The sequence below is a fragment of the Elaeis guineensis genome, chromosome 8 (genome assembly GCF_000442705.2).
Source record: "Elaeis guineensis isolate ETL-2024a chromosome 8, EG11, whole genome shotgun sequence".
NCBI lineage: Eukaryota > Viridiplantae > Streptophyta > Magnoliopsida > Arecales > Arecaceae > Elaeis > Elaeis guineensis.
Window position 1 is genome coordinate 4,611,652 of NC_026000.2, and position 25,209 is coordinate 4,636,860.

At 36.3% G+C, this 25,209-nt stretch overlaps 1 pseudogene; it reads left to right on the top strand.

The window, feature by feature from the left end:
* The first annotated feature begins 441 nt into the window (after positions 1-441).
* Positions 442-23,288, top strand: LOC105050688 (dynamin-2A-like; annotated as a pseudogene).
* Positions 23,289-25,209: the final 1,921 nt, after the last annotated feature.

The following is a 25,209-nucleotide window of genomic DNA, read 5'->3' on the forward strand; positions in this document are numbered from 1 at the left end:
AAAAATCAAAAATAATATTTAGTAACATTATGAAAAATAAAAAAAATAAAAATAATTATTTTATATATAAATTTTTTTTACTTTACAAACTTATTTTTTTATTTTTTTTATTTTCACACGTCTAAAATACCAAATCAAAAAGTAAAGAATCCGAATCCTTCACCTTCGTCGAGCTTTTCACCTCTTCACCCTCTTCTTCTTTTTTTTCTGAATTTTTTTTCTCGTCGAGTTCTTCATCTGTCGTTCCTAAATTTTATTTTTTATTTTATAATAACGTAGTTATCAAACAAATTTTTTTATTTTTTTATTTAATAATAAAAATTAAAAAAATAAAAAATATTTTTTAAAAATTAAATATCAAAAATTAAAAAAACGTAAGCAAACGCACCTCATACGCAGCTCGAGGCGTCCGAGGTTTCCGTCTTTATATCCTTTTCCATTTTTTGAAATTAAAGTAGCCGCCCGTCTTGCTAGTGGCGATGTGCGTTCGAGCCCTTCAACAGCCCCTGTCCTCTCTTTTCTTCCTTCTTCCCACGCTCTCCACTCTCTGTTTCAACCATCGTCCGCCGCTGCCGTCAAGAAGACTCCCTCCGGTCGGGGCACATCGGTGATACCACCGCCAATAGATTCCATCGATCTCTCTCATTCTTTCTCTCTGTAACCCGTTCTCGGAGCGATCGAGGCCCTCCTGACGGGGATCTCGACGAAAGTGCAGAACCGGATCCTTGCTCTCCGATCGGACTCCTCCCGGGGCCGTTTCTTGGAGGCCCCTGGTTGGCGCTCGGATCGGATCGGTGTACCCTAAAACCTAGATCTTCGCACGTCTTCGGGAATCATGGAGGCAATGGAAGAGTTGCTCCAGCTGTCGGAGTGCATGATCCAGGCGGCGGCCCTCCTTGCCGACGAGGACCCCGACGAGCTCTCGTCCAAGAGGACCTCCACCTTTCTCAATGTCATCGCCCTGGGCAATGTCGTAAGCCCGCTTCTGACCCTAATCGCCTCCTTCTTTCCCTATTAAGTCCGTGGTTACGATTATGTTGCCCTTTGTTGAAACCCCATCCGTTCTATTTTCTAAAAAACATGGAGTGTTTTCGTGGTGGATTCAATTCCTCTTCTTTTCGTCCGAATTAAGTTCAGTCTTTTTGAAAATCTTGATTCTCGTCACTCCAAGCTGTTCCCAGGGCGCTGGAAAATCGGCGGTCTTGAACAGTTTGATCGGGCACCCTGTTCTGGTACGGTTTCTTGGAAATTAGGTTTCGATTCTTTGTATTGTTTCTTTATTTTGATCCTTGCAAATAAGTCCGGCCTGTGTCGATGGGTGGTTGTCATCTTTGTTGAAGCCAACGGGAGAAAACGGTGCCACTCGAGCGCCCATCAGCATTGACTTGCAAATAGATGGATCGTTGAGCAGTAAATCAATCATCTTGCATATGGACAACAAATCTCAGCAAGTTTCTGCAAGTGAGTTTCTTATAGCCGTGGTGAATGCTTTTGTTTATGCGTTACTTGTGGGTTTTCTGATTCTTTTAGTACCATCTTCTAATTAGATGTTTTCATCTACCATTTTTGGTGCTAACCATGGTTCTGTGAGGACTTGATGAGTCTCTACTGTGTGGTTCCTGCATTTTGTTCATGATGCCCATCACACTTTTTTGTTTCTGTTGTAGGTGCTCTTAGACATTCTCTTCAGGATAGGCTAAGCAAGGGCACAGGTGTTCATAGCTCACGAAAGAACTGCTCGGATGAGATATGCTTGAAGCTTCGGACCAGTACAGGTTTGTTAATTTTTATTTTTCCCTTCCCAGATACAGCTTTACACTGCCGGCCCAGTCACTATTTAATACTCAAAATTAATTTTTAGGAGAATCTATTATATCTTTTCCTTGGAGTTTTGAGGAAGATATGGAGGTTATGTGATAAGTGAAGCAAGAGAGAGATATAAATTGATAGATCATGTATAGAATTTTATAAACTGTTTATATCAAAATAAAAACCATGATAATATTGTAATACTTCTAAACTTTTTGACATCCCTAATTTACCAAGTCATTAAGTCTATAACTATCGATAGTCTCATGCATTTATGGTCAACTGCTTACATTCTAATTTTCTTGAGTGCTGAGCGAAGATTATAAATCTCACCTTCATATGACAAAGAACTTATCAATTCCCAATACTGTCTTTGGCTTAATATTGTCTTTCCTACTTGACATCTGTTTGTGACATTATCTCTTGCTTAGTCATATTGCATTGAGATACTTTACTTATTTTCTAAACTCAGCTTTAAAGTGCTAAAAGGATTTCATGTTAAAAGAAAGGTAAATACAGAAACAAGATATAGAAGCTTTTGTAGCTAGTGTAAATCAGAACTAGACTTGCTTTAACAATAATAAGCCAACGGATTATAGAACTTTGTCAGCTTCATTATTTACAAAAGCTAACAGTATTGTTGGGCCCAATGGGTCTATCACAGAGGGTGTTGGATGCTGGCCAACCATCATGTTCATTAGTAGACTGGAAAAACCTCTTGTTATCTGATCTTAGATTTTGCTACTTGGATTGCTTAAGAGTCATATGATTGTGTCCTCCTATTAGAAATATCAGCAATTTTTAAATTAGAAGACAAATTTTTGGTGACACGATTATTTTCAATTATTTCTTTAAATTTACATCTCAAGGCTGCTTCTAGGAAGTTTATTGGAACTACAATAGAGTGACTATGCCTTTAATTCAAAATCTTATAGGTACATCTATTGGAGAGATGATAACAAGCTGTGCATACTTACTAGTCTCTGCCCCATCATTTTTTTTCATATTCAAAGGATTTTAAACCAATTGTTGTGTTCCAATCTGTGAAACTTGACATTTTTTGTTTCATTCATTTTTAGATTCAGAACCCAATTGCCATGTGTTTTTTTTAAATTTATTTTTTCACATTAATATTGCTACCCTTTAATATTTTTTATGGATTTCTTTAGCAATTCTTGTAGTGCAATTAACCATCCTATCTCTACATTTTCATGCTTCATTTTCACTCTATCATTATTCATCCTTGGGTATCTTCCCTTTACCTCTAGTTTCTAGTATATGTAATTGCAAAAGAATGTTGTTTTGCCATGCTTGCCAGTACTTTCACTTGATAATCCTCACAGATCTCTCTCCATAATTTTTTTAAGGGGAGAATAAACTACATGTGACACATTTGATGCACTTGGAATTCAACAAGTGATTTTATGTTTCAGAATGCTGGGAGTAGCCTAATATGGCCTTGGTTTAGAATGTTATCTAGTCATGTGTTGTATTCACATATTTTATACGAGTGCCACTACCTTTTATTATTCTATATAATGTATTCTACTTGATTCCCCTGCAGTGGATTTTTTTGAGGGAAACCATACAGCGGATTTTATGAGAGATAACACTACTTCAATTATCATCATCCATCTTCATGCTCTTAAATTTCAACTGTAGCTATAAAACCACTAACTTTATATATTTAAGAGGTTTCTTGGTGTGTTACTGTAATATGATATTGACTGATGAGACTAAAAAGAGGTGAATGCCAAATGGTAGCTTTCAGAATATAATTGGAGTGAATCATTAGTAAATGGGATGCAACTTGAGTGGGCGTGTAGGTGGAATCAATGGATTATAATCGGGAACATGTGATTCTTCAAACTTATCTTTTTTAGTTGGTTGTCTTCTTGTGCACTTTGATGTTAATCAAGCTCTTTGTGCTGGTGGTCTTATCAGCAAAAGGTGTATTAAAAGATTCAAGTGCATGTTTTTTGATTGGCTAAGATTATAAAACTAAAACAAAGTTGCAGTATTTGTATTGCATTACTTGCTTTTGGGTGGTTGTTTGAAGATTTTGTTTTCTTTACTGACACTTCTGCTGCGGCATTCTTTAATGTCCATATGCTGTTTTGTTTTAGTCACTTACTTTTACCCTGAGCTAAAATGCTTTTTTTCTTACCAGCTCCTCCTGTGAAATTGATTGACCTACCTGGTTTAGACCAGCGGGCCATGGATGAGTCTATGGTGAGTAGCTAGTGAACACTTACCTTCAATTCTAATATCCGTAGATGTTATGGGATAATTAGTTACCTTTCTACTGACTGCTGCTAGATTCTTGATAATATGGATGATATGCCCTGGGTAAGAGTAATTGACACAATAGAAATTGAATTGATTATCTGCAAAATAATGGTTATTTAGTGGTTTTGAATTTACTTGACATTCTTACTGAACATTTGTTCTGGTTTATAATAATTTTGTAAATTCAGTTAAGATGCTATCTGGCAGCACTAATTCCTTTCTTGTCTGTATCGGGGGATGTGGTTGTAACGTTTCTTGTTTTAGGTCAGTGACTATGCTGCACATAATGATGCAATATTACTAGTTATTGTACCGGCTGTCCAAGCTCCAGAAATTTCTTCATCTCGAGCTCTTAGACTAGCTAAAGAATTTGATACAGAAGGTTAGGAACGTTATATAGCCAATTGCCCAATCTCTAGAGTTTTAGCAATAATTTTTGAAATAATATTTATGTGAAGCTTGTCCATTGATATACTAGTTTAGTTGTCATCAATTGATTTTGTTGTTGTTGTTGTGTCCCTGTTTGTTGTAGGGACAAGAAATATTGGAGTTGTTAGTAAAATTGATCAAGCAGCTGGAGATCAGAGAAGTCTTGCCGCTGTTCAAGCTCTTCTTTTAGATCAGGGGCCACAAAGAACTTCTGATATTCCATGGGTTGCGCTGATTGGGCAGTCTGTTTCTATTGCTTCAGCACAAGCTGGATCTGTGGGATCTGAAAATTCACTTGAAACTGCATGGAGAGCTGAGAGTGAAAGTCTTAAATCTATACTTGTGGGAGCTCCCCAAAGAAAGCTGGGTAGAGTAGCATTGGTGGATACCCTTGCCAAGCAGATTCGCAAACGGATGAAGTTTCGACTTCCCAACCTTGTCTCTGGGTAAATCTTTCTACAAGTTCTACATGATTTTAGCTTCACTATTAGTTATCTGCTATTGCTGTTACCTTATGTGGATTAAAAAATTGCAAATGTTTGTTAGGATTAGGAATATCATGTGTTTGGTGGAAGAGTATGCTAAGCATAATATATTCTCAATGTGTTTTTCTCTTCATTCATTTTTATTTTCAATTGGATTATGAGTCTCTCACTTTCAAAGGCATAACGGATGCACCATAAAAAAAGGTTGTTCAGTAGGCCCAACATCTCCAAAAGACCTCTACATTGCCTTTTTCCCTAAAATGAAGTGTTAGCATGGTTGCATTTGTTGGCTGTGTTAAGGTTTCATCAAATGAACTTTTGCTATGTGAATGTTTTGATATTTGAGGGGTTATTATGCTTTTAAGTGCATAGTAGCCTATGACGCTATTTCCCCTCCTTGGTGGATGCGTTGAATAATTGCAATATCTGACACTCCTCATGTGACATGATTTCAAAGTAGAAGATTGCATTCAAGGTTTTGAGCTATAATTTCAATTACTTGATGTGAGAGATTGGTTCAAGCTCTGCTGATTTACATTAGTGGATGTAATTGATTTGCCAGCTCCAAGTGACAGTACACTTGTCCAGAATGTCACAGGCTGAAGTTAATCATCTCTGCTCATAGATGCTTTTTCTGGCTTAGATTGCTGAAGTTGATAGAAGTTTTGATTAAATTTGAATATCTTTCATTGTCCAAAAGAACATTTGCAGGTTACAGGGTAAATCTCAGATAGTGCAAGATGAGTTGGTAAGGCTTGGTGAACAAATGGTACATAGTGCAGAAGGTACTAGGGCTATTGCTCTGGAGCTTTGCCGAGAATTTGAAGATAAGTTTCTTGCACACATTGCCACCGGTGAGGTCAGTAGTTCCTTCTAATGTTTGTGGTCTTATCTTAAGCATTTTTTTTTGTTTTTATTCAAAAATACTTATGAATATCTCACTATTCCACATATCCATTTGAAGTGGAGTGCTCCCATGTTCGCTGAATGTTTTAACTATGCTCCCATGTTCCATATATAAGGGTGCTCCCATGTTCCAACTATGCTTTAACTTGCAGGCATCTAGAACTGGAGATATTCGCTTAATGTCTGAGCATCATGAGTAAATGATGGGCACAATTAACAAGCTTCTCCCATAATATATTATTGTCTATAAGAATCTTACTTTCTAGTAAGTTTATATACATGGAAGGTAATTGAAGCCGTTTGTTACTAGTTCTGCTCAAGTGCATATAAATATTATTCCTGTAGGCCGAGGGACCTCATAGCTTCAGAAGAATTTGGTGTCTCAGTTGGACATCTAGGTAAGTTCTTAATTATATTAAAACTAGAAAATTAGCAATAAGTTGGAAAATAAAGGTAAAAAGTTTAATTGGGGAAAAACCTTCTATCTGTGCTTGAGGATGTATTTTTGTATCATATGGAAGTCACGGATGCAAGTACAATTATTTTTACAAATTATAAAAAAATTGTTCATAAAAATTTAAACAAAGGTTATTGTGACAAGCAACTCCATCAAGTATCAAACTTGTAAGTTGTAACTGAGCGTCATGTTTGGACACTGATGAACAAACAATGAGAGTTATAATCAGCACATTTGACACTCCAAATTCTACAATAATCCTGACAATTCAAATACATCCTGCCTAAGCTTGTTTTGGAATAGGTGAGCTTGTTAGGCGCCTGCTTGATGGTCTGTTCCATATATGGGCCAATTGGATGGTTGGGCTCTGAAGTGGGTTGTTGGGGGATTGCCTAAGCCTAGATGGTGGCTTTTAAAACAATTCACCTTCATCCTGTGGATGTGATTAAAGATGGAAGATAGACCTTTAGAAAGATCTAATTGGGAGGAGGGTGGATGACTAGATGGGGCAGCTTGAGTCCTTTTTCTTCCTTTTTTTGTTCTTTTTTTTTTTGTATTTGTTCTTTCTTTTTTTTTTCTTCTTTTGTTTCTTTTATTCTCCCTCCCTCTCCTTTTCTCTCTTTATTTTTTAGTTTCTTTTTTCTATTTTTCCAGTCTTTCCAGCATCCAAACCTTGGTTTCTGCTTCCCTCATGCTGTAGGTAAGATAAAATGGCCCACTAATTTTCAACTGGTGGAGATGACCCTGCTCAAAATGGCCACCCTTCTAGGCTGACTTGGGTAAGTTTAGGGCCTCACAGCTTGAAACATTTGACTACATTATATGGTAAGAGCTATGGTTAAGTTTTATTCTTGACTGACATATGCTTAAAAAAGAAAAGGGGTAGACCCCTAAAAAGAAAAACTGAATCATGAATCCAAAAAAACATTTTAAGACTAAACAGAATAGCATGCCTACCAATGAGCTTTCAAACACCCATATTAGCTCCATTCACCCTAAAACTAGATTTTCTTCCACGATAACCTAAGTCATTGGTTAAGGTGAATGTGCATTAATATATGACAACTACTTTAGGGCTGTTTGGATACTGGAGTCGATTATTCACATGATGGTGTTTTTCCTCTGAAAAGAGGTGAGAAAGAGAGGGAGTTTCAAAGAATCGGGGAAGCTTCCCAATCGTTTCATCCTGATTTTTCTCAGACAAAATAAATCACCTCTCAACCGGTTTGCCTTATCCCTAAAAATCAGCATAAATGATTCCATTGGAAGGACTGATCCCTCCTACTTCTGTTGTTTTCTTATTTCTTAATGTGAGAGCTTGTCTGACTTTATGACCTCAGTGGAAGATCTTATCACTCTGATAAGATTTTCTGACATCCAAACGAGCCCTTCATATGATTGAGGTCTGATCTTGAGGATTTTGGAATGAAGAGGGTTTGGTGTGAGGGAATTTGTCAGATTTTATTTTAGATTTTTATGAGCAAGAATCTTTGCAGTACTTTCTAATTGCAAAAATTACGGATTTGCAAGGATTTTATGTGGCCATTTAAGGTGGAGTTCTGTTATTTTGGTTTTAGTACCAACTGGGAGCAAGTATCTAGTAAAATTGGATGAGTGCTCTTCTATATAAGTTGTATGCATGAGTTTTAATGGTTGAGAAAAAAGCAGAATAATTTATAATTAGGTTTAGAATCATCTTAATCCACTATCCTATTCAACTTGTTTATGTTTTACTTAATTTGAACTTATTAACATTCATAGGATTGTGATCCTGTCATTTTGTGTGTCAGATTGCCCAGTTCATACTTCATACCCTTACTTGAAATGATTGTATTATAGATCTAGAGTTGTTCCACATGTCTATAAAAATAAATTAAGCCGATAATCGGTAGGCATGGAAGACTAATGCAATGGTCGCTTCAATGTAGCAGCAAGTTGGAAAATTATAGTCCTTCTAGCCTAGCTAGTCTAACACATGACGAGCCTATTGATCTGCTTCGGTGCATTCGGCTTTTAACCTGGTATCAAATTAGTAAGCCATGATAAGAAATTGGTGGATTATGGACTTTTGAATGTCATGGCCATCAAGGGATCAGTTGTAGAAGATACATGTATGGACTGCATCATAATTATACCCTATTTTGCATGTTAATTATACTCTATTTTTCCTCTCTGAAGACTGTAGTCGCTCTGTTGGAAAGATACATTTGGATCTCCCTAGCAGAATAATATTATGATTTTGTCACACCTCAAATAATCAACAATGGTTATGTTTAATCACACTATCACTTAAGGACTCAATCAATGGATATTCCAAGACAGAAGGGTCAGATGGTCCAGTTTGGTCCTTTTGAGTGCGAAGATGTGCATGGAGAGCTCGTGAGAGTAGCCAAATCTACACTATTCTGGTGAAATAGTTTTTTTTTTCTTCATCAATTTAACAACCTGAGCCATGCCTTTGGCATGGTAAAACTTTATTTGATTGGGACATCTATAGTGGATTTGTTAAGTATTCATCTTATTGTAAAATTGTAGAGACAATGGCCATGTCATTCTATGGGTTGCAATAAGTTCTGCAGCTCAAAGCTCCTGATAATCCTATAAGACATTATGTAGCATAATGTGCAATTACCATCTAGAAGGACTAACAGAAATCAAGGTCTTTTCTCAATGCACCCATCATATGATTTCACATTGATTGAGCGGGAGCAGATAGAGAAGGGCAAATGCTTGTATCGAGACGAGGAATGCAAAGAGGGCACAACTTGGTAAACCTACAGAGTGCTTATTGATGATGAGACCAGCCCTATGACCTTGACAACTCTTTTGTTGTTGCAGAGTAGCATGTTGAAACAGGTGCAGACGAAGACATTTGTCTAAAGTCATTGATGATATTGAATTTCTTCCTTTCTTAGTGGGATAACACTGCTTTGAGATCATATGAGCTAAGGGCTATATTAAACATCAAGCAATAATGCTCTTCATAGTATTAGAAGCACAGATGATTTCCTCTAATGGATGTTGCTAAAATGCCTTCTTGTTGGGTGGAACAATCGGGTATTGTAGACTTCCCTCTGTTATACTTGACCACTTCAATGCATGCACTACAAGATGAAAGTAATGCAGTGCTGGTATGTCAAATATTGATATTTATGGTTCAATTCAACAGGATAAGTGTCATATTTGAAACTGTGGTTAAATATGCTACAGATATGAGAGATATTTCTGAGATGATCTGCACCTTTGTTAGCTAATTTGGGTGTCAGTGCAGGAGTGGATTTCGTTGCAGGTTGGGATGTGGATCTCCTAAAAAGAAACTATTAACCTAGATGCATTTTGGGAAGGGTCTTTATAAGCAAGTAGATGCATCTTGCTACTAAGGTGTACATATATGAGAAAGTTCCTAGGTAACCAAGTTATGGAATTGAAACTAGATGGCACTAGATCAGGCTATTTACCTGATGGCAAAGGCTGTGGAAATCTTTTATTTGGTTTAAAGGATCTGAACATAAGAGGAAAAGATTGCAAAGGCTAAAATGGAAGTGGTAAGAATGATTGAAAGGCACTGGATAGAAATTATTTATGCTATTTAAGCATTACTATTGGGAATTAAAGCTTGCCTTGCTTTGTAACAATGAACAACATTTTAATACAATATCCTCTGTATGGTACATATGTTGAGCTGTATTGTTGGATTGCTGGCTGTCTTGACTAGCTGCAAGGAATGTTGTTTTCTATGAAAATTGTCTTCTTGATTTGTCACAAAAGTTATCTTCTTGGTGCTGTGCATGTTTCAGTGCACATATGTTGAAATGAAATATCATATCTACAACAATGCCCACCACCCTTATTTCATGTATCTGAGATCATTCTTTAATTGAGAAACTCAAAAAAAAGCATAGTGTTTGTACAATTTCTTGTTTGATATGCAAATGGACCTTCTTGTACAACCACATGGCTCACATTTACTCAATCACACGCTATCTTTTCCTTTCCTTTTTCTGATTGTTGATCTTGTGCTGCAATTTGCTTCGACATTTTTTTCTTTGATGTCTTGTTGCAGTTGTTTTGACAATACTTAAGGCATCTGGAGGATCATCAACATTATTCGATATCATACTCTCAAGTGCCTATTAGTTGTCTGGATCCAGTCATTGATTGATCTCTGCTTTTTGTTAGATACTCTCAGATCATGCATTTCATTTGCAGGGTGTGGGTTGGAAAGTAGTTGCGAGTTTTGAGGGAAGCTTTCCTAACAGAATAAAGCTGCTTCCACTGGACAGACATTTGACATCAATAATGTCAAAAGGGTAGGTTATATATATTTATTAATCAATCAACTTCTATTACTCTTATCAGTAGCTTCTAATTGCTCTTCCATATCTGATTCTGCATTCTAGATTGTGCTGGAAGCTGATGGTTATCAGCCATATTTAATTTCTCCTGAGAAAGGTTTGAGATCTTTGATAAAAGGAGTACTAGAACTTGCAAAAGAACCATCACGCCTTTGCGTAGATGAGGTATTTAAAATAATTGTATGGAAGCATGTTTGCAACTATATCTATATGTACATGTTGGATCTCTTCATTGCATGGTATGCACAAGCTGTTGTGCATTCTTTGCATTCTACCTAATCCCCATGCAACTTCTGCTACATCTTGGATGTTGATGCTGGAATATATCTACACTATCTTTCAAACTATTAACTGGTCCTTCCTTAAACTTCTGCTTTGCTGTGGATTTTGTTCGTTTGTAGTTTACAGTGCTCATCAGCATGTTTCTCAATACTGAGTACTGATAGGGCTTATTAGGGATCAAATGTTTGCTTGTAGTTGCTTGCATTAATATCTTTCTCAAACTCTCTTTAAGAACTAGTTTCAACTTTTTAAATGGAAGCTTGATGTGATTCTTAAATATTTGTATTTCTCTTCAGCAACCTTTATAGATTTTTACATTGTGATATGTGCAAGAGCAAATACTTGTCAAGGCATACGATCTATCATTTAAAATTGACAGTCATTCTTACATGATCTTAGCATGTTCAGTCATTTTGTATATATATATGTGTGTCTGTATGCATATGTGAAATTGGGGGTGCATGCCTTTTGTTTTCACTTATATTTTAAATGCAAATCAGGTTCACCGTGTTTTGATTGATATAGTTTCTGCTGCTGCAAATGCTACCCCTGGACTTGGCAGATACCCATCATACAAGCATGAGGTCATTTTTCTGTCGATGCTGATCCCATTTAATAAGTAACACTTGATTTTTTTGCTTTCTTTTCATTCTGACTAGTACACAAGACTGTTACATGGCAGTTCTCTATAGAATTTCAGCATTGCAGTGTTTTATTTTTTGGTAAGGTTATTGCAATTGCAACTGCTGCACTAGAAGGTTTTAGAAATGAAGCTAAAAAGATGGTCATTGCATTAGTTGACATGGAGCGTGCTTTTGTTCCTCCTCAACATTTCATCCGTCTAGTGCAACGGAGGTTTGTCTTTGTGTCCTGATGATACTATTGTTTAATCATAGTAGGCTGGTGAATTATACATTCATGAATAAATAAATAGATTATTTTTGTCTGACCCAAGCAATTATTCTGTTGTGTTGTACCATTTGCCTGTCTTTTCCCCTCCAATTATGTTACAGTGCATTTGCCGATTATGTTTTCTCCATCTGCACTGTTTCTTGATAAATGCTGCACTACTGCTTCTGTAGCAAAGTTCTGACTATTCCTTCTGAACTCAACTGCTTATGGTTCTCTTTATTTTATTTTTAGGTGAAAAAGCATTCCTAAGTTGTTAATCATCAGCGTAACCTCTTAAGTATTAATGGAACCCCCTCTTTCTTTAATGCTTTTGTGGTTTATTTTATATCTATTTTTTTTTCTTTCAAAGATTCGGTCAAAAGTGCAGGGCATTGTAAGTTCTGGAAACCTGCATTTATGTTAATTTTTTGTAAGTCCCCAAAACAATCATTAGGTGAAGATATTGCGTATTGAGTATATAAAGGTAATTATATTGCACCTTTTCATGTCTGGACGCTGAAATTTATTTATATAAAAAAGTACATATAGATTTGAAACCAAACATTCTGAGCTTTAAATTTCAAATAGGTTGTTTGTTTTAGATTTTGCCCAATTGAGGCACTTTATTTTCCTTTTTGCAGATTGTCACGGCCTTTTCTTTTTGCGGGAATAGTCTCAAGGCCCTCAGCTCAACTCGACTAAGCCTTAATCTTGGGGTCAGCTACATTAATCCTTTTCCTCCATTCTGCTCGGTTTAGGACCCTACTTTCTGAAAAAGAATGTTGAGATATCAAGTCTTTACTACTTCATCCTATGCTTTTCGGTTTACCTCTACCCCTCTTGATTCCTTCTACATGTATTAAATCGCTCCTTCGTACTGGTGCATCCCCCAGCCTATGCTGTACCTGTCCAAACCACCTAAGCGGTCCTCTCAATTTGTCCTCAATTAGTGCTGTCTCCACCTTTTTTAAGAATGACCTCATTTCTTCCAGGAATAGTCTAGTTTCAGAATTTTTGGATGCTTTTGGCCTTTGCTCTGGCAAATACACTCCCCATATGTTTAAATGAAATTGTATCTACATATTGTTCAGCATGTAATGCACATTCACATGCTGGAGTGCATTGGCAGGACCACGGGCAAAAGCATATGAAAATTTTCAGGATCAGGTCATTCGTGCTCAAGAAAAAGTGATCCAACTCTGCAAAAGAAAAAGATAAAGTGGGCCTTTTCTGCAAATATTTATTAATTTTTACTCATTTCAACCAGTATGGATTCACCATGCAGAATCCCGAAGATTCCATGACCCAAACTCACTCTATCTCAAGGACTATTGCATGACTTTCTATAAATTCACATGATCATATTCTATCTTACCTGGTATCATAAATAGTAACGTGGATACTTAAAAGTCATGTGATTACATTAATTGCCTCTTTTGCCCGTCGTTTTAAGAGACCTTTGAACCAGATTCCTACCTTCCTTGCTGGGAACTTGGCAAGGGTATTATTTCCCCATAGTCCATGTATATGTACATACCTACATATTATGTGTATAAACACATATATTCTTTTAACTTTTCTTTTTAAAAATTGCAATGAAAATGCACGTTCTTTTGAATTTGTAGCTGATTACCACTCACTGACTTGTAAAAGGTTTGAACATTATTAAACAATTTAATCCTATTCACCTGTTTGCGGCAATCGATAAATAAGTTTCCAATAATTCATTTCATGCATTTCTGATGGGCTTAATGCATATTGATACACCTTGAGCAGACTTGATAGGTTTAATAGGATGACGATACTATAGGGGAGGTCCTGCAGCAACATTGCTTGACACCAGAATGATAAAAAGCTTAACACCTCTTATTTGACTTTTTAAATATTTTTAAATAGGACAAAGATAAAAGTCCAAGGCTAAGTTGGTATAGAAATGCTATCTAAATAGTTTCTAAATATTAGCTTTGGGTAATGTAATAAGAAAATGCAGGGAGCAGGGAAACGTTATGATAATTCCATCTTATATTATTAGTTGTTATTTGTCTCTTTTGTGGTTTTCTATATTGTTCTTTTGCATGGTAACTGAATATGTTCTAATATTGAATTTGTATTTGATACTTCCAAAGTTAGCTGTCAATGAATCTTCTTGCTGGCTCTTTATATACTTACAATTTAACAATTAATATTTCTGCATATACTAATTCATGAGTTTAATGGTGTTCTATGGTGACATTTCTAGTTATCATAATGAGTGAAGAAAGTAGATGAAGTGAACAGTATTAATGTGGAGATGGTACTTGACCATTAAGAAGGAAGTTCTTATGAGGAGGCATTGATCTTTTTGCCTCTGCATTGTTGTTTGCAAGCACTAGGTGAAACGTGGGTTTCTGCTTTCACTTTTTCCTTGCCTTTTGGTCTGGTATGCTGCTGAGTTCCTTTTTCCACGTAGGCTAGGACATTTTAAGTTTTTGTTTGCTATGCATATCGACCCTGATAATAGATTAATTCTAATATCATAGAATGCCTTCCTCGGATATTAAAATCAAGTTCAGATTTTCTATTTTTTGATTTATTTTTTCCTTAATACAAAATTTTCAATTCTCATTTGTTTGGCAATGTCCGAGGGTAGAGAGAGCTTCCTTTCCATGATGGGCCTGGGTAGGAACTTCAAGAACTACAATATTGTTCTCATGGAGCTACTTCCACAAATCGCCCACTGGCATAAGCCAGGATTTGCACAATTAACAGGCATTATTGGCATTTCGTTAACAATTGTCCAAGAATCTTCACCTTCTCCCTCTCTCTCTCTCTCTCTCTCTCTCTCTCTCTCATGTATGTATGTATGTATGTATGTATGTATGGCAGTTTCTCATCTTAGAGGTGTGTGCCATAGGAAGTATGTAATCATTGGGAAAAGGCTTGATTGTTATTCTTGATGCAAATGGATTCAAATATGCCATAAATTAGTCCAGTGGTTGGTCAACCTCATGAAAGATTTTCAACATACTGTTAATCAGTTGTATTTATGCAGTTCTCTGAAATAAAATTTATATTTGCCAGGATGGATAGACAACGCCGTGAGGAGGAACTGAAGAATCGATCATCAAAGAAAGCACATGAGGCAGAGCAGGCTATATTGAACAGAGTTAGTTTTTATCCTTTTTTGTTGCAATTTAAATTCATCTTGGTAAAAGAAGGCTTATGTGATTTTTGAACTGTTCGTGTTGTGTTTAGATTGTTATGTGGCATTAACAGAGTTCTTTTTCCGTTTGTTTTCTTATGGCATATTTCTATTGTATCAACTAGGCAACAAGCCCTCAACCTGGATCACAACCAACAGGTGGTAGCTTGAAAGCGATGAAGGATAAATCTAATCAACCAGAGAAAGATGCAAAAGATGTGCCTGCCTTGCAGATTGCTGGTCCTTCTGGAGAAAATAACAGCAGGTTCATTCACCAACAGTTGGATGCACTACTTTTCCTTATCATGTGTATTTTAGCAGTATATCTTATATGTTACATTACTTAATTTTTTTAGGTAGTATACCTAGGCACCTGCCTAAGCTTTATGCAGTCCTCTGACCAGCTGATAGCCTTTTAGAACAGCAGGGGCGCATGATGGATCTATTTGTTTTCCCAATGAGCTCTCTTCTTTGTTCTGACTCTTATATTAGTTACTTTCATAACCACTCACCACACTCAATTACATTTTCCCACATATGCACCAAATGTCGGTATATCTTGAGTAGCTTTCTTTCATATTCATTTTGAAGCTTATATTGGATTTGTTAAGGCCGAATATGATGCCTTTCATCTATCTAAAAGGGTATCTATCGAAGAAAAGTGCAAAAACAAATGGCTGGAGCAGGCGATGGTTTGTTCTCAATGAAAAAAGCAGAAAAGTTAGTAGTACAATATTTCTATATTTATTTATTTTTCTTTTTTTTGATACATCAAGTATGTCTTTTGTTGGAAGGTAGAACCAATCTGACAATGACTTACTTTTTTAGCTTGGTTACACGAAGAAACAAGAGGAAAGACATTTTTGTGGTGTCATCACTTTGGAGGTATTATTTGCTTTCCTTTTAATTTCTTTGATATTCATTTCAAATAAATAGACTGGAAAGGGTGGTACAGGGTTCATTTCACAGCAAGCTTTGCTATTCTTTGGTGCTCGTTGGAACTTGGGAATATGTCAAGAGGGATTGAAATTGTGCTTAATATCCAAAATTTTAAAGATGTAATTAAGTTTGCATAATGGATTTTCCCGCTTTTGCTACATTTCCAAGTAATTTAGTTATGGAGATGCAATTTTAGCATTCCATATTATTTTTGAGAGCTGGGATAGGAGGAAAGCTATAGGAGAGATCAGGTGAGAGTGGCACTCGAGCCAAGTTCATGGGTGCCAACCCCCAATGGCTTCACCAACTCCATTCCATGTTATTTTGACAAGTTTTGATTGTCCCGTTTGAATTCACTTAGTCATTTTGCTCCTCCAAGTATATTTGCTAATTTTTTTTTCTCTTTCGCCTGACTATTTTGGCTTGCAATTATATTTTTTGTTCTGCTTACAAGGGCGGGGGATAGTTTTGGACTATTTTGTGTTGTGTGCTTTATGTATCCAACATATTGCTTGTCTGCATCTTATGGGTTTGTGCTAGCCGGCTACTACTAGAACTTCAAGCATGAGTTTGACATTATTCCCACTTTGTTTTTGGTTAGAGATGGCAGAATAAGCATTTGTAGATTTTTGAGTTGAAATTCAAAATGCCGTTGTTGTAGCTGAAAGTGATAAAGTGGGAGTTGAAATGGAAATCCAAAACGCGGTTTCTATATTTGAACATAGTTGATAGTATTTAAGTTGGGCATGATTTTTTTGGTGGGCATGGAGGCTCAGTTTTTCCTCATATAGGTTGGTTGATGAGGTTTCTGTTTTCTGTCATTCTGCTTATTTGTCGCTTATTTCTTCACTTATCCACTGTACCATTTTGGCATGAGAAGAATCTTCAGTCCCAAGAAATTGAAATTTCAGTTGAAACTGAAATGTTAGACTGCATTTGTATTGCCTGAGTTTTGCCCAAACTAACTAGTTTCAGTTTGATTTTAACCTGTTTTGGCTGTTTCAGTTGAAATCAACTAGTTTGACTGATAATGGCTTGCATAAAGGTAAAAAAGGGCATCCCAAGGCACAAGACTCCCGCCTCTGTGGATCTGTTGGGGGTTAGATGTGCATGTCCCTTATTTGCAGAAAGGTTGTTTCCATATCTTGAGCCTGTGACACCCAGGTCATGATGGTGCAACCTTACTGTTGCACCAAGGCCCACCCTCAATGGCTTGTATAAATGTTAAGAGTCTTGTTGTGAATTTATTTCCTTTTTCTTTTTTGTGAAGATTTAGTTTGCTCATGTCTAAGAGATTGATACCCTAGGAAGCATCTGCACAAAATTAGACTCAAACAAACTGTGTTTGAGTAGGTTTTATAACATACAGGTGCGGACTAAGGCTGTTTGGCTTTGCTTACATTTTATGGAGTTCAAAAAATTACAGAAATTCATAAACTGGGATTTAAATTCATATGAATAGCATAAAGGAACAACTTTTGCTTTGACATTAATACGTGTATTAGGTGTATAAAAATTTTGCTAACTAGTATGTATAAATTTGTAATGCTGTTTAATCACTTTTAACTGTTGTATGGCTGTTTTTTAATTTTTATTTTTCTTGAATTTTGAATTTTTATTCTTTTGATTGAATTGGGCATTAAAAAAAAAATTTTAGACTGCGGAAACTATACATTGTTTATTGATATGTTTTATATAGTATAAACAACGTAATACACTTCAATTGTATATGTGGTAATCCTTTTGCCTTTTTTCTTTGTATGTTTCTTATTTTAATTTCTTGATTTGTTTTGGTTTTATATCCAGACTTCTGAAGTTTTAACCAGAACTGCTGGAATTGAAACTCTTTTGGCTCAACTGCAATTAGAACTGAAACCAAGTTTTCAGACCTAGCCTAATTCTTTTCTTTCAGGTTATTCTCTCTATTGTCAACTTAGCCTTTTATTTATTATCTTTCAGAGGCATACGCATGCGATTGAGTGACCTTTTGCCAAAAAGTCGGTTGCCTATGAAACATAATAAAGTTGTACGGTAGTATACAATTTGTATATCGGTTTTCCATTTTTGCTGACAAGATTGTTGCTTATACATCTACATATGCTCTCTCACTCTTTGATTGACAGGAATCATGTCACATTAACTTCGGAGGCTAAGCATGCAATTTTTGTAGTTCCTATTCCACAACTTACAGTCCTCTGATTCCTTTCTTAATTATTTATTTTCTTTCTTAATTTTCTTTATTAAGGAAATAAATAATTAATTTTCTTAATTAATTAATTATTAATTTTATTATTTATGCAAGTTTCTTTCTTAATTCTTATTTTCTTCAATATTGCAGGATTGCAATATTGAAGAGGTCTCAGATGGGGAAGAACCTCCTAAAACTTCCAAAGACTCCAAAAAGGCAAATGGACCAGATTCTGGTAAAGGTGCAAGTCTTGTGTTCAAGATAACTAGCAAGGTTCCATACAAGACTGTTTTAAAAGGTACTGCATGCATGCTTACTGCAAGGTTGATCGTCTCTCCTTTATAATCTGGTTCCACATTTAATTGAAAAAAAATGTTGAGCTTGCAGCACATAGTGCTGTCGTGTTAAAGGCTGAGAGCATGGCTGACAAAGTTGAGTGGGTAAACAAGATACGGAATATCATCCAACCTTCGAAGGGAATGCCGCCCAAAAGCATGCCAGGTTCTGAAGCTAGTCCCTCCATAAGACAAAGCCTATCAGATGGCTCTCTAGTAAGTCCTAACCTTGTGCATGCTATCATCTTGGAGAAAAGATTGAAACTTATTCCCATCGCGTGCTGTAACATATTCTGTTGGTGCTGATCAGACACCAAAGATATGCTCAAACCTTATCAATATTTTATTGTGCTTTTACACAACATATTAGGTCTTTGCCAAATTTTAGTACTCTTAACTAGATTATTTTCCAGGAGACAATGTCTAGAAGGCCTGCCGATCCAGAAGAAGAACTTAGATGGATGTCTCAAGAAGTTCGTGGTTATGTGGAAGCTGCTTTAAACAGTCTTGCTGCAAATGTTCCAAAGGTAAGTTTGAATTATATCTTTCATTTTCTGGGCTTACCGACCTATTTGGCATATTGTGAATCTTCTGAGTTCCATTTCTGACTTTGCAGGCAGTTGTGCTTTGTCAAGTGGAAAAAGCAAAGGAAGACATGCTGAATCAGCTATACAGTTCTGTAAGGTTGGTCACATGCCTTCTATTTTTTTTTTTCAAGAATAATAAATATAAGGGTACAGCTACAATGTAATCAGGGTGGGAAAAATGAACAGAAGTTTATACCAATTTCAAAGATGGGTGGTTGCAAAATGGGAATTTATGCCATTGAATGTGATCTATAAATACCTATAAATTAAATAAGAAACATTTGGTCTGTAGACCGCTTGCCTCTGAATCTAGTCAGCTTGATAGTTCTGATGGCATGATATGATATTTTGCTATGGGATTATTTAATGAATAGGCAAGGTTCATACAAAACCTATGATTTTTTGGCTTATAGGCATTTTGACCTTGTAGAGTGTAGATTCCAGTTGTTTAGAAATTCATTTTGCAAACCCCATCTTTGAATTTGATAGTGTGTATTGTGTAAACACTTGTTTTTCTCCTAAGTTTTTCATGACTATACTAGAACATATCTATGGATACGTGTGTAGATGAAAATACAGTTAGTTATTGCATCCTCGAAGCATTCAATGAACTCTGTTGTTTCAACTACCAAACACAAATGTTACTTTTTATTGGTCAATCCTGCTAAATGCTTTGGTGTCTGATGATCACCAAGTTTGTCTGCATGCTTCCATATGTATACCCTGGGTGTGTGTGTGTGGAGGAATGTGGATAAGCTGTGTTTGAATGCATTTTTTACTTTGCATTCCTTATATATATGTGTGTGTGTGTGCGTGCGCGTGCGCATGTGTGCACCTATATATATGGACTAACTTTTTCTCAAACCTTCGGAGTTCGGTAGTTCACTGTAGGTGAGGCAGGATGAAGTTACAGACAGAAGATTTCATGGCAAGCACCTTACAGCTAGGATGTAAGTATCGATGTATGCTGGTCTGTACCATTCTTTCCAGAGTGCAGTAGCAAGGCTCGAGTATGGGTACAGACCCTGTATGGGTACTGTGTTGACACATCCAGTATCCTCATTTTTGCTGTGCCTGCAAATGAGGCATCCCGTATCTGTAATAGTACCACTTTGAATTGGTACAGGTTCTGGTGCTGGTAGTTTAATCCTTGCTCTGTAGTCTATGTGCGGTCACATTTTTATGACATTTCTAACTTTCATGGAACCTTTGATGATACCCTTGCTTGAGTTTGGAAACCAAAATTTTATCATGATTTACATTTGTGTTTGTCATCCATTTTTGATGTTATCAGAACTCTTGCCTGTTCATTGAAAATAAATCCGCCACCAAAAGCATACATGTATTTCTCTGTTTTAAATTCTGGTATGTGGATCTTTGCTGCCATAGTAACCATATTGTATTTCATGGTAAAGAAAGTACGGCATTATTTGCCTCCTTCTTAGTTTTAAATATAGCAATCATCTACGAAAGACTTCTGGTTATTTCACTAACACTGTTTTTAGCCATGGCCTTGGAACCTCAAATAGCAGTAGTTATTGAAAAGTTTACTTCCCATTATATTATTCAGAATGTTATCTGCCAAATAAGCTATAGGGAGTGTTCTTATATTTTTTGTTTGTATGGTCCTTTGATTTCAAATGGTAGGTTCAAACAGTTAAATCATTAATTACATGTGATTTTGATGTAAGGAAGCTATCATAGATGCTAGTTCACGTAAGTTATGGACCTTTCAGGTTGTACCTTATTCATCCTAGCCAAATGGTATAAATTACTTAATTCATACATTTCTTTGCAAAGAGAACCATCAATGGCTGGTGTGATGCTTTATTGAGTCTATGGTAAAAATATGAAGATAATATTATTTGATCTACTATTTTGTTCAAGGTGAAAAAATTGATGCCGTCATGTGAAAGTGACACATTCATGCTGTTTCTTTCCCAATAAAAATTGTCATGATTGCATTGTTTGTGTCCAGTTTATGCCTTTCAATCCTTATGACGTGAGTTTTATGAATTTGTGTCTATGATTTTTCGTAAATTGTAATCAAAGCCTTGTTTTTGTTTGCTTGTGTCTAGTGCTCAAAGCACAGCAAGGATTGAAGAACTGCTCCAAGAGGATCAAAATGTCAAGCATAGACGAGAAAGGTTTCAAAGGCAGTCTTCTCTTCTTTCCAAACTTACTCGTCAGCTAAGCACCCGTGATAATCGAGCAGCTGCTGCTAGCTGGTCCAGTGATGGCACTGTTGCAGGTAAGAATTTTGTAACTTCTATGACACTTACATTGATGTGATCTATGGACTCATCATTCTTATCTGGACTGCAAGCTTTTTCTTGGAAACAGAGCAATGATACCTGATGCTCGGACATGCATTTGATTGTTTGCTGTAATATAAAACTAAGCCATTATATCTCATAAGACAAAATTAAATTTGGTATCAAAGGAGTATTGCTGATACATCATTGGTTTTATGCAGTTCTTATTTCAATAAACTTGAAATGAATTGTGAATTGGCATGTAAGAGAGCCAATTGGCAATATGGTTTGGCCTAATATCGACGTTAGATGACTCCTCTGAAGAACTTTGGACATTAGTTTGTCCAATTAACCTGCATAACTTTTCAGCTTTCTCCTTCAAAGTCCTCACAAAAACACTTCTCTTCACATCTTATGCTATCATAAATGCAAAGGATGGCTTGATATCAAGAATCCTGTAAACCATAAAAAGGAAGAAAATTCTGTCCATCCAAGTGAATCCAACTTTGGAAGAGCAGAAATTGTTTATTATGAATCCAAATCTAAAACCTGACAAGCAGACAGCTGGCACCATGTAAATTACTCTTATGATATTTTGTTATTTTTTTATATTCACTGACGAGTATCAGACTCTAACCATTATTCTAATGTCATGGTTATAACAGTAATATCTGCATATTTAATAGTGTTGTTATTTCATGGGAGTGATCATGAACTGACATCTTTTCTTAAAGTAAAGGGTAATTTCCTTATCTATGTATTCTGGTTTGATAAATTTCTATATCCTCGACTCCCTAGAACATCAGGGCATGAATGAATCTTGCTATATAGGTAGTTTGTGCTGGTTCTCAGTAGTACATCTAATCAGAAAAATTTAAATGCAGTTTATTGACTTTGTCATTGTTTTGGGGTAGGTCTATGCAGAGTTCATGATGTGTTTTGCTTAACATTTTGTAGCTCCTAATATCAGACCAGATTATTAAATTTCTCTTATTATCTTATTCTTTTTCCTTTTTGAACATTTAATATGCCTTCTTTCTGACACAGATGATAGTGGTTCTCATTAAATATAAATATGTACTGTCCAATATTCCATGATGTTCTTAATCATAAAAGGTTCACTTTCATAAACCACAGAATGGAAATTCTTAAAAAGCAAACTTATTGTACTCCATTTTCCTTGATGTTCGTGTTTTTTGTGAGCTAGTTGTGTACCAAACTTTTCCTCCAGCCCGTACAGCTTTATCAGTTTTTTAGCATGGACCGCACAGTGTGGAGGTATGTATGGCATATATATGCTTTTGTTGCTATGCTCGCATCCATCTGTAGCATCTTTTTTCTGGATAGTGGTGTGACTTGTATTTTGCCTGTGAAAATATATGCATGTTATATACTTCTTAAAAGCATTGTAAGATCAATCAATTTTGGTTGGAGTCCCTAATCGAGACTGGAATCTAATTTGAATTTTGATTTTAAACTTTGCAGAGAGCAGCCCAACTGCCAATGTTTCTTCTGGTGATGATTGGAGATCAGCATTTGATGCTGCAGCAAATGGACCTGTAGACCGCTTATTTGACAGATCTAGCAGCATCAGTGGCCACAGCTGTCAGTACAGTGACCCCGCACAGAATGATGTTAGTTCAGGTCCAAATTCTGGTAGCCGTTGGACACCAAATAGGTTGCCGCCTCCACCTCCACAAAGTAGTTCATCAGTGTATAGATACTAGGCAGCTAATGGTTTGATTGACAGTTAATATTCTATGTATTCTTGTTGGGGACACATCCATGTGCTTTCTCATTTTAGTTGATTCAGGCAGCAGTAGAGCGAAAACAATAGTGTACCCCAACCTAGTAAACGATTACATTCCTTCTAGAAATATATAGTTATCTATTTTTTCAACTGGAGATTACAAGCTGTCGATGAGATCCAGGTGCTTGTCTTGCGATGCCATGCATCAGCAAGGAACCACTCGTTGAGTGGTAGCGATTTTTTGCTTGAGATTTTTTTTTTTTTTTTGTTAATTGAGTTAATAATGATACATTCAGATGTAATTTCTTTTCCTTAAACCTTTATTTTCGAGGGGTTGTAGAGGTATAAACACTGGAATGACAACTGGATCTAAAACCACTTTGTTTGAAAAAATAATTACTATGTCCATCGCAGTTCTATAATTTTTTTTTTCCCTAAAGAAGCAACTCTAGATAAGTTTTAAATTGATTAATAAAATATGCTTCATGTGACTCGTTGAAAACCATGACAGGGATTCTGAAATACATTTATCTTCATCCTTTGACCATGTGATTACCTGGTCCGTGTAAAGAAACTGGTACCTGGTGGGATGCTTATTGGCATAGACCAACTGTAAACCTAAGCCTCATAAGGCTCAAAGGTGCATCAAGGACTCTGGTTATTAATCTAGCAAAAGTGCAGAAGCATTCTTGCATTTACCATTCAACGATTCATTCATTCAAGATCTTCCACAGCCTTTCATTCCATTTCTATAGACCAAATCTAAATATTTTAAAAGGAAAATCTAATAGTTATCGTGGTAATGCAACTAATTGACCCTTGAGTCAGACCATATTGATCATAGCATGGCATCCTCTGACTCCGAATCTCAAAGATGACCTGCCACGGCCCTGTCTGATCTACGCAGAACTGCGGTGCCCAAAGATGACCCCATTTGTCGTCACACAGCTCTGCTGGTTGCAAATCTACGGCAGTGAAAAGAGCAGTGTCAGTTGTGATGCAGGTGCTGCTGCTTCTGCCTCTTCTGCTCCTGTAGTTCCCCCTTTCCACTATTAGAACAGGCCCATCCCTGGCACAACTGGTCGAGCTTCTCTAGGTCATTCGACATGGTATGAATATCCTTTCCTCCACTGGTGGTAGCTCTTCTTCTTTTGGAATTAGAAACTTTCTTGCACCAGCCATGAATTTGCCCAGCTTTGTTGCCATTGCTGATATTGGTTTTGGTGATTCGAGATCGAAATCTAGAAAGCTCAAGACAAAACTAGAAGAGTGATTCGAGATCGAAATCAAGAAAGCTCAGTGGAGATATATAAAGACAAAACTAGAAGAGGAAGCGATATCCACGTGCCAGCGAAGCGGCCGAAACCGAGGCAAAAACACCAAAATAAGACCACCAAGAAGACCAGAGAGCCCGTTCTTCTCCATCGCGGCCGAAAACCCGCACCCGAAAGAGTAAGGAAGGAGAGAGGAGCGAGAGACTGAAAGTTGGTTCGCACCGTGCACCCCAACGACCTTTTTTTTTTTTTGTCGTCGGATGATTTAAATCTAACAAGAATAAGTACATCCATTAGAGTTAGGCAATAAAATATTATAAAATTGGATAGGCAGATCAGCAGAGTACGTCTATAGAGTAGATCTCGTATAATTCATCACGTGGGATGCCATCCAATTGACAACATTGTGCACTTCTGTCCATTTCTCTATAAATGTACAAAATCTCAAAAGATAATGGTGATTACAGTAATTTTCAACAATCTCAATTGGAGACAAATCAAAAAATCATCCGATAACTATCATAGAATCACCTATTAACTAATTAGACATCTTCTTCTACGGCTCTCTCCCAGTTTATGAATGTTTTGCATACTAATTCTGATGGATGTATCTATACAAGATTCATGTGATATATTCAGTTTACCAGAAAAAATATATTAAATTCCATGGGACCAAGGTATGACTTTCAAAATCCCACTAAATGAGATCTTAAACATTAGTTGGTAACACTAATTCATATTATTTCTAAGAGAGCTTAAGCTTAATTAAATTTTTGATGTAAAATACATGGATTTAA